Source organism: Portunus trituberculatus, chromosome 42, assembly GCF_017591435.1.
Source record: "Portunus trituberculatus isolate SZX2019 chromosome 42, ASM1759143v1, whole genome shotgun sequence".
NCBI lineage: Eukaryota > Metazoa > Arthropoda > Malacostraca > Decapoda > Portunidae > Portunus > Portunus trituberculatus.
This window is the reverse complement of record NC_059296.1, coordinates 5,877,501-5,885,000: the sequence shown is the minus strand read 5'-3', so window position 1 is coordinate 5,885,000 and position 7,500 is coordinate 5,877,501. Positions and strand designations below refer to the sequence as shown.

At 48.6% G+C, this 7,500-nt stretch overlaps 1 protein-coding gene across 3 annotated transcripts in view; it reads right to left on the bottom strand.

Moving 5' to 3' along the window:
* Positions 1 to 7,500, bottom strand: part of LOC123517767 (protein rhomboid-like) — a 281,348-nt gene that overhangs the window by 272,397 nt on the left and 1,451 nt on the right. The window contains exon 1 of one of the 3 annotated variants that reach the window (XM_045278195.1): positions 1,617 to 1,966. The exons of 1 other annotated variant lie outside the window; for it this stretch is intronic. The gene's annotated coding sequence lies outside the window, so the exon portion shown is untranslated. Of the gene's footprint in view, positions 1 to 1,616; positions 1,967 to 7,500 lie in introns of those variants that run through there. One more of the 3 variants, XM_045278199.1, reaches the window with a different exon arrangement.

Here is a 7,500-nt window from a genome sequence, read left to right as displayed (position 1 = left end):
CTTCCCTGCATACTCCTTCCCACACACTCCTTGTCTACCCTCGTGACCACCTGAGACACACCTGTTTCCTCTCATTACAAGCATGTCTTCTTTCACTCCATCCATAAACGTTCACTTAGTTCTCCGTCTTTCCCCAGCCTGGTAGATCTTTTTCCATCCTCCTCCTCTCCACATGCTCTTAGTCTGTCCTCTTGACCACCTGAGCCACACCTGCTCACTCTCATTACAAGCATATCTTCTTTCACTTCATGCACAAACGTTCACTCAGTTTTCCATCTCTTTATCCGGCCTGGTAAATCTCTTTCCAGCATCCTCCTCCCCATGCACACACTCCTCGTCTACCTTCTTGGCCACCTTAGTCACACCTATTCACTCTCATTACAAGCATGTCTTCTTTCACTCCATACATAAACGTTCACTTAGCTCCTCCTCTCTTTATCCCGCCTAGTAGATCCATCCTTAGCATGCTCTCTCCCTATGCACTCCTGACATGCCCATACCATGGTATAATGTAGTGTCGCAGCAGGTGTTCCTTCTTTTCAGCACCTCACTCAGTTTTAAGTCTTACTGCTAAGGTGGTCTTTTGGTGAGAGAGAGAGAGAGAGAGAGAGAGAGAGAGAGAGAGAGAGAGAGAGAGAGAGAGAGAGAGAGAGGGGGGGGGTAGGAACATTGTCTCTTCTACATGCATTACAGAAGTATTTTGAAGACTAGTAATACAAAATTGAGCCCAGTAAAAGTAAGAGAGAATAAGAGAGAGGTGTAAGAAGACGTCAGGATTACACGTGGCAGTCCCTCAATAAAAACATGCTTATCTATTTCCACTAATCACCAAGCAACGTTCACGAATTTCTGACGGTGAAGAGATAGAGAAACAGCAGATTTATGCAGTAGTATATGAATAAATCCTCTCTTTCTTTTCTCTTCACTGTCATAACTACTGTTACCTCATCGTCTCCTCTTCTTCTTCTTCTTCCTCTCTTCCATCCTCCATTCCTGTTTAAACCACATCCTTTCCTTCTTCTCTAACTACCACCCATACACGTCAATCCTCGCAGACACTCCATCATCCACCTCCTTCAACACCTCCTTCATCACCTCCTGCCACGACCTTCGCTACCTCCTTCACAACCTCCTGCCACCACCTTCACCACCTTCTTCATCACCTCCTGTCACCACCTTCGCCACCTCCTTCACCATCTCCTGCCACCACCTTCACCTCCTCCTTCACCACCTCTTGCCGAAGCCACAAACTCCACCACCTCTGATTATCATTATTCCTAGTCGCCGTCCAGCTAATCTCTCTCTCTCTCTCTCTCTCTCTCTCTCTCTCTCTCTCTCTCTTCCATAGTAATGCAAGGAGCGGGTAAGGCGAAGGTGGGTTTCATTCATTCACGCCGAGGAGTGATCATGAATGACTCACCAGTGTTTACTCCTCCTTCAGCAAGTAGCGCGGGTAAAACGAACCTCAATCTCTCTCTCTCTCTCTCTCTCTCTCTCTCTCTCTCTCTCTCTCTCTCTCTCTCTCTCTCTTATGTGTGTGTGTGTGTGTGTGTGTGTGTGTGTGTGTGTGTGTGTGTGTGTGTGTGTGTGTGTAGTGTCACGACAAAAGGCTTTACCTGCAGTGCCGTGGAGGGTCGCGTCCCACCTTTGTGCCGTCACCTGAGAGCACCTGTCGAGGGCCGCCAGCACCACGCCCCCCCTCAGGCACCACGTGTTGGGGAGCGAGCACCCGTCACTCGCCACACGACCACTGCCACCACCACACCACACGCCCACCTCTCCTGCACCAACCTAAGGCCTCTCCGCCGCCACACGCAGGCTCGCCCGATCACTCAGCCACGGGTCACACTCACGTGCGAGCAGCCACAGCCATATTGCGTGCGTGCGAGCGTGAGGCTAAGACACTGATCAATCGATGGGAGGAACGTACATCTCACGCCCTCGTCCGCAGTGGCCAGAGGTTGCCACACTACTAACTGGCTGAGGCACTACGGCGTCGTCTGCTACCCCATGTTGTTCTCCCCCTCACCCTCCTGGCCCTCCACCTCCTCCTCCCTCTCTTCCTCCCCTGGCGGACTCATGCGCTCTTCCGCGAGGAGGGGTTGCCACCCACCGCCCAGTCCCTCCCTGGCCCCGGCCCAGGCCCTGGTCCTGCACCTTGCCCTAACAGCTGATGGCTATTCATTTTTCATGTCTACATCCCTCCCCTTCGCCCAGCAAGTGCCGCCCATACGCGATACGCACCAGGAACTAACTAGCCGAGGCGACAAACTAGCAAAGTCACTCAACGACTCCAATGATGCGTGGTAAACGACAGATAACTGTGTCGCTGAAGTGGTGATGCACTGTGACGACCTCCGCAGTGACACGGCACTGTGTACATACCTACTGTACTGAAGGTGACGACTGTTGATGATGGCGGCTGAACTGATACTGACGATAACAAACAGCATGGTGTCTAGAATTCCTTAGCGCTTGAAGAGTGGAATGACTAGAACTTCATGAAGTAAGACGGTATTCCTCTTTAGAAAAGCAATACAATTGGCGCGAAACCAGTCTGTTGACAGCCGCCAGCATCGAGACACACGTGCAGGCAAGGCAGAGACGGCAGGATGACAGCATTCCTGCCACCACACGCTGCCCTGCATCACTAGCGCGCGTGAAACCTTATGCTGCTGCTGGTGCTGGTTCTGCTGTGCTTTCCTCCCTCTGCGGTGCGGTTAATGTAAGAGTTTCAGGTTCGGTACACGAGAGAAGATGAAAGAAGAGGCGGGGGAAGAGAGCGACGAATGCAACTTAAGGAGAAACTCTCATAGTAGAGGGAGCGGGATGCGTCGCTATGGTGACTGACTCCCTTTTATCGACACAACGCCTCTTCCTCCTCCTCCTCCTCCTCCTCCTCCGTCGTCCTGGACTGGGCCGTGCCGCTGCATCAAGGACACTCATGCCGCTCAGCTGTGCTTCCCGTATTCCCGCCAACACGTGAGCCGCGAGTTGTCGAGATAAGGAGAGTGTACGCACCATGCAGCATCTCTCGCCCTCCATTGTGAACCAAACGATTAACGCTACCCACTGCTGCTACTGTTACGTCTGCTGCTGCTGCTGCTGATTTGTGACAGGAAGGATGAAGGGCCGACGCAAGATGTAGGGAGAATGTATAAAGGAAGGAAGCGTGTAAGGACACAAGTCTAGCTGGGAGAGAAAGTGGGAAGGAATGATAGAAGATGTGTGAAGGATATCTGAAGGATGGAAGCATGTAAGGAAAACAATGCGGGTCTGTGCTTCTTTCTCCTCCTCCTCCTCCTCCTCCTCCTCTAAATGTAGGCTCAGCCGCGACTTTGCTCCATTTCCTCTCATTACCCTTGTTTATTGTGGCGTTATTACTCCTCTCCTCCTCCTCCTCCTCCCCCTTCTCCTCCTCTTCACCTTCACCCTCCCTCGCTACTGCTCTTCTTCTTGCCTCCTCCTCCTCTCTCTCTCTCTCTCTCTCTCTCTCTCTCTCTCTCTCTCTCTCTCTCTCTCTCTCTCTCTCTCTCTCTCTCTCTCCCTTCCCTCTCACTCACCACGCCAGACTAGACGCACGTGACTCACTAAACCAATTCTCTTTCTCTTCCTCCCCCTCCTTCTCGTTTCTCACCCCTCTTCTCTCCCCTTCTCCTCCTCCTCCTCCTCCTCGTCGTCGTTCTCCTCCCTAGTTTGATTAAATGCGGCCCAGGATCGCCTCTCGTCTCCTCCCTCATGAATATCTTCCCCGCGAGGCCTCCATATGTCCGCCCCTCCCCTTCCACCCATCAGACCGCCCCTATCCCGCCCATCCCCCTTCAGTCTCCTCCTTCGCTCCCATTAAAGGTAAAGCCAGCACGCCCGTCCCTCTGTGTGTGTGTGTGTGTGTTCGTCATTCTGTTTTCTTCCTTCTCTTCCCTTTTCTTTCATCCTCCCTTCTTTTCCTCATTAATTCCTCATCCCTCTATCCTTCCTTCCTTCTTTCTATCCTTTCTTCCTTTATTAACTCCTCCTTCCTTCGTTTCTTTCTCTCCCTTCTTTAAAATCCTTCCTTCTTCCTTTCTTCTACCTCCTGACAATTAGAGGGAGACACCACCACCACCACCACCACTACCACCACCACTATCACCACCACCACCACCACCTCCTCATATTTTTAACTGCTGCAGGCTGTCTTGTGCCCGTTCTTCTTTTTTTTTTTTTTTTTTTCAAAAGGCCAAAGAGATGATTAGTCATGTTTTCAAAGGTGCGTCTCCCGCGGACTAGCTATAGGGTTGGAAGGCTTAGTAGGTAGAGAAGAGCCTTCTGCCGTGTTATCCGGTCTCTTCCCACTGGTTGTTAGTGTCAAATGGTCCTCCAAAGACTCTAATAAGGACCACATCAAAGCCTGCTGCTGTTTGGTCTTTTTTTGTGCATCTATGTGTTGCTAGTGTTGCTCTTGTATCCCATGGAAACACCTGGGAATCTTACTCACTTGTATGAAAACTGGTCATCGAAGTAAGGCGTGGCGAGGAAATGTTTGCAAATACGGTCCTGTGTGTGTGTGTGTGTGTGTGTGTGTGTGTGTGTGTGTGGTCCTCCCAAAGCCGGTGTATTACGCAGGGAATGTTTTCTTGGACAAATGGCAGATTACATGGCGATCAGACTCCCCAGCTAAAGACTTAGATAAGGTAAGTTTCTCTCTCTCTCTCTCTCTCTCTCTCTCTCTCTCTCTCTCTCTCTCTCTCTCTCTCTCTCTCTCTCTCTCTCTCTCTCTGACCAAATCAAACCCAACCAAACTCACTGAAGATAAGCTGACTTCTTTGCCTCTTCTTTCTACACGTGAAGGAGACTCGCCAAGGACACAATAAGTAAAGGATGTTTGTAATGCCACCCTTCGTCCATCATCCATAGATAAATGAATAAATAGATAAATAAATAAAAGAGGTAGGTATCAAGACATTTGCTCTCTAATTTTGGCTAACCCTTAACTTGTCTTCCAGAGACCCAGCACTCAAGCGAGCCTTTTTTTTTTTTTTTTTTTTGCCCTTGGTTGGCCCTCTCTCCTACATGAAAAAAGTAAGTTTTTGACATGTATTAGACGTTCCCCTTCCCTATCCTGCCTTCCTTCCTCCTCCTTCGTTTCACTTCACTCTTTCACTCCTTCAGAACTCCTCCATTCTCCCTATCCTTCCCTCTTCCCTTCCTTCCAAGCTTTCACCTTTCCCTCCCTCCATATCACATTTATCCTTTCCTCCTTCACTTTCCCTCCTTCCTCCATCATCATCCACTATTCCTCCCTCCCTTACTCCTTCATCACCACCCACACCTCTTCCTTCTATATCCCTACATAAGAGATCTCCCCTTCCTCCTCCATCACCCTTCATCCTCCCTGTCTCACCCTTCTATCTTCATCACCACACACAACCCCTCCTCCCACCTCCCTTCCCTCATGGCCACCCGCCCACCATCTCCTTCCATCTCCCTTGCCCACTACAGTACCTTTTCTTCGTCGGCGTTGAGGTGACGTATAGAAATCTCCCTGTATGAACGAATATTTCTCCCTTTCTGCTGTTTTCTCTTAATAATACAACAGCGTGGTCATTACGTCGCCAGCACGGGGAGGGGCAGGGAGGCAGGGTGAGAGGGTGACAGAGAGAGGGTGGCAGGAAGAGTGGTCGTTATGGAGGCCTATACGCGAGGGAGAGGAGAAAGTGGTGAGGGAATGAGAGTAAAAACGTATTACACATCTGTGTGTTGGTGGTGGTGGAGGGGGGCCGTGGTGGTGGAGGTGGTGGCGGAAGGAAGGAACAAGGAGATGAAGGAACAGAGAAAGGAGGAAGGGAAGAATTAGTGGAGAAAAAAGAAAGAGGAAAGAAAAAAAAAAGAAGAGAAAGAGATAAGAAACAAAATCATACACACACACACACACACACACACACACACACACACACACACACACAGAGAGAGAGAGAGAGAGAGAGAGAGAGAGAGAGAGAGAGAGAGAGACATACCGCTGATTGCAACACTAAATAAAGTGCAAGAGAGAGAGAGAGAGAGAGAGAGAGAGAGAGAGAGAGAGAGAGAGAGGAGGGAAAAAACACTCGCGGTGGCAACAACTGTATGGGAATATTAGGACGGAGGGAGGAAAGGAGGGAGGGAGAGAGGGGAGGAAGGAAGGGTTTGGAGGGAAGGAAGGAAGGAGGGAAGGAGGAAAGGAGGGAGGGAGGAGGGAACTAAGGAAGGAAGCTCACGCACGAAACACACCATAAAACTTAAAACGCTCACATACGTACACACAAACACACACGGCAATTCTCTCTCTCTCTCTCTCTCTCTCTCTCTCTCTCTCTCTCTCTCTCTCTCTCTCTCAAAAACATATAGTAAAAGAAACCAGAGAGAGAGAGAGAGAGAGAGAGAGAGAGAAATGGTGAGGGATGATAACCAACAAACAAACAGAGAGATAAATATAAGAGGGAAGTTCTTAAGAATGAATGGAGAGGCGGTGAGAGTAAATCAATGACAGACCAAGCTCATGACACGATCGAGGCGAGATAGTGTGTATAGTAGTCATGGTCAGTAGTAGTAGTAGTAGTAGTAGTAGTAGTAGTAGTAGTAGTATAGTAGTAGTAGTATAGTAGTAGTAGTAGTATAGTAGTAGTAGTAGTAGTAGTAGTAGTAGTAGTAGTAGTAGTAGTAGTAGTAGTAGTAGTAGTAGTAGTAGTAGTAGTAGTAGTAGTAGTAGTAGTAGTAGTGGTAGTAGTAGTAGTAGTAGTAGTGGTAGTAGTAGTAGTAGTAGTAGTAGTAGTAGTAGTAGTAGTAGTAGTAGTAGTAGTAGTAGTAGTAGTAGTAGCAGTAGAGTTAATGTACTACACTCCCTTCCCCTTTTCTTTCATATTCACAAGTTGGCGTCAGTAAGCAAAGGCAAATAAAAAAAAATGAAGGAATGTACCTACGTTTACTTTTAGTATTTACTCCTGTGTTGTGGTGAAGTTCTCAAGTGTCGTGGGTGATATTTCCAGTAGAGCAACGTGCAGCAGATCAGAAGGAAGCTTAAGGCACGCTACGAGTTAATGGGTGTGCAGAAAGTTACTCGATTAAAACACACTCATCTACCGCACTTCAAGTTTCCTCTTCAATCTTTGGTCCTCTCATCTATTGGAAAATCAATTAACACTCGTCAGATCCTTCAAGACTCTCAACAGATCACAGAGGACTACGTAGTAAGGACTGAAGAAGGAAGCATAAGGGACATCGTAGCAATGAGTTTATTATGTTCTTTCTGATCTGTTGCAAAACTGTGAGTTGTTGTAAGGTTTTGTAAGATGTCAAGTAGCTCAGAGGACTCAACACTGAGCAGGAAGCATCTAACACAGTGGCAGTGGAGGTGAGTGTGTGCAGTGGACGTTGCTGGATTTCTGACCACACATGTGTAGGTACAGTATAGTAACGCTACTCCATGTGGCTGGTTTCCCAGGCACTAAATACTACATAAGCTTCCCTATACAGCAAGTAAGC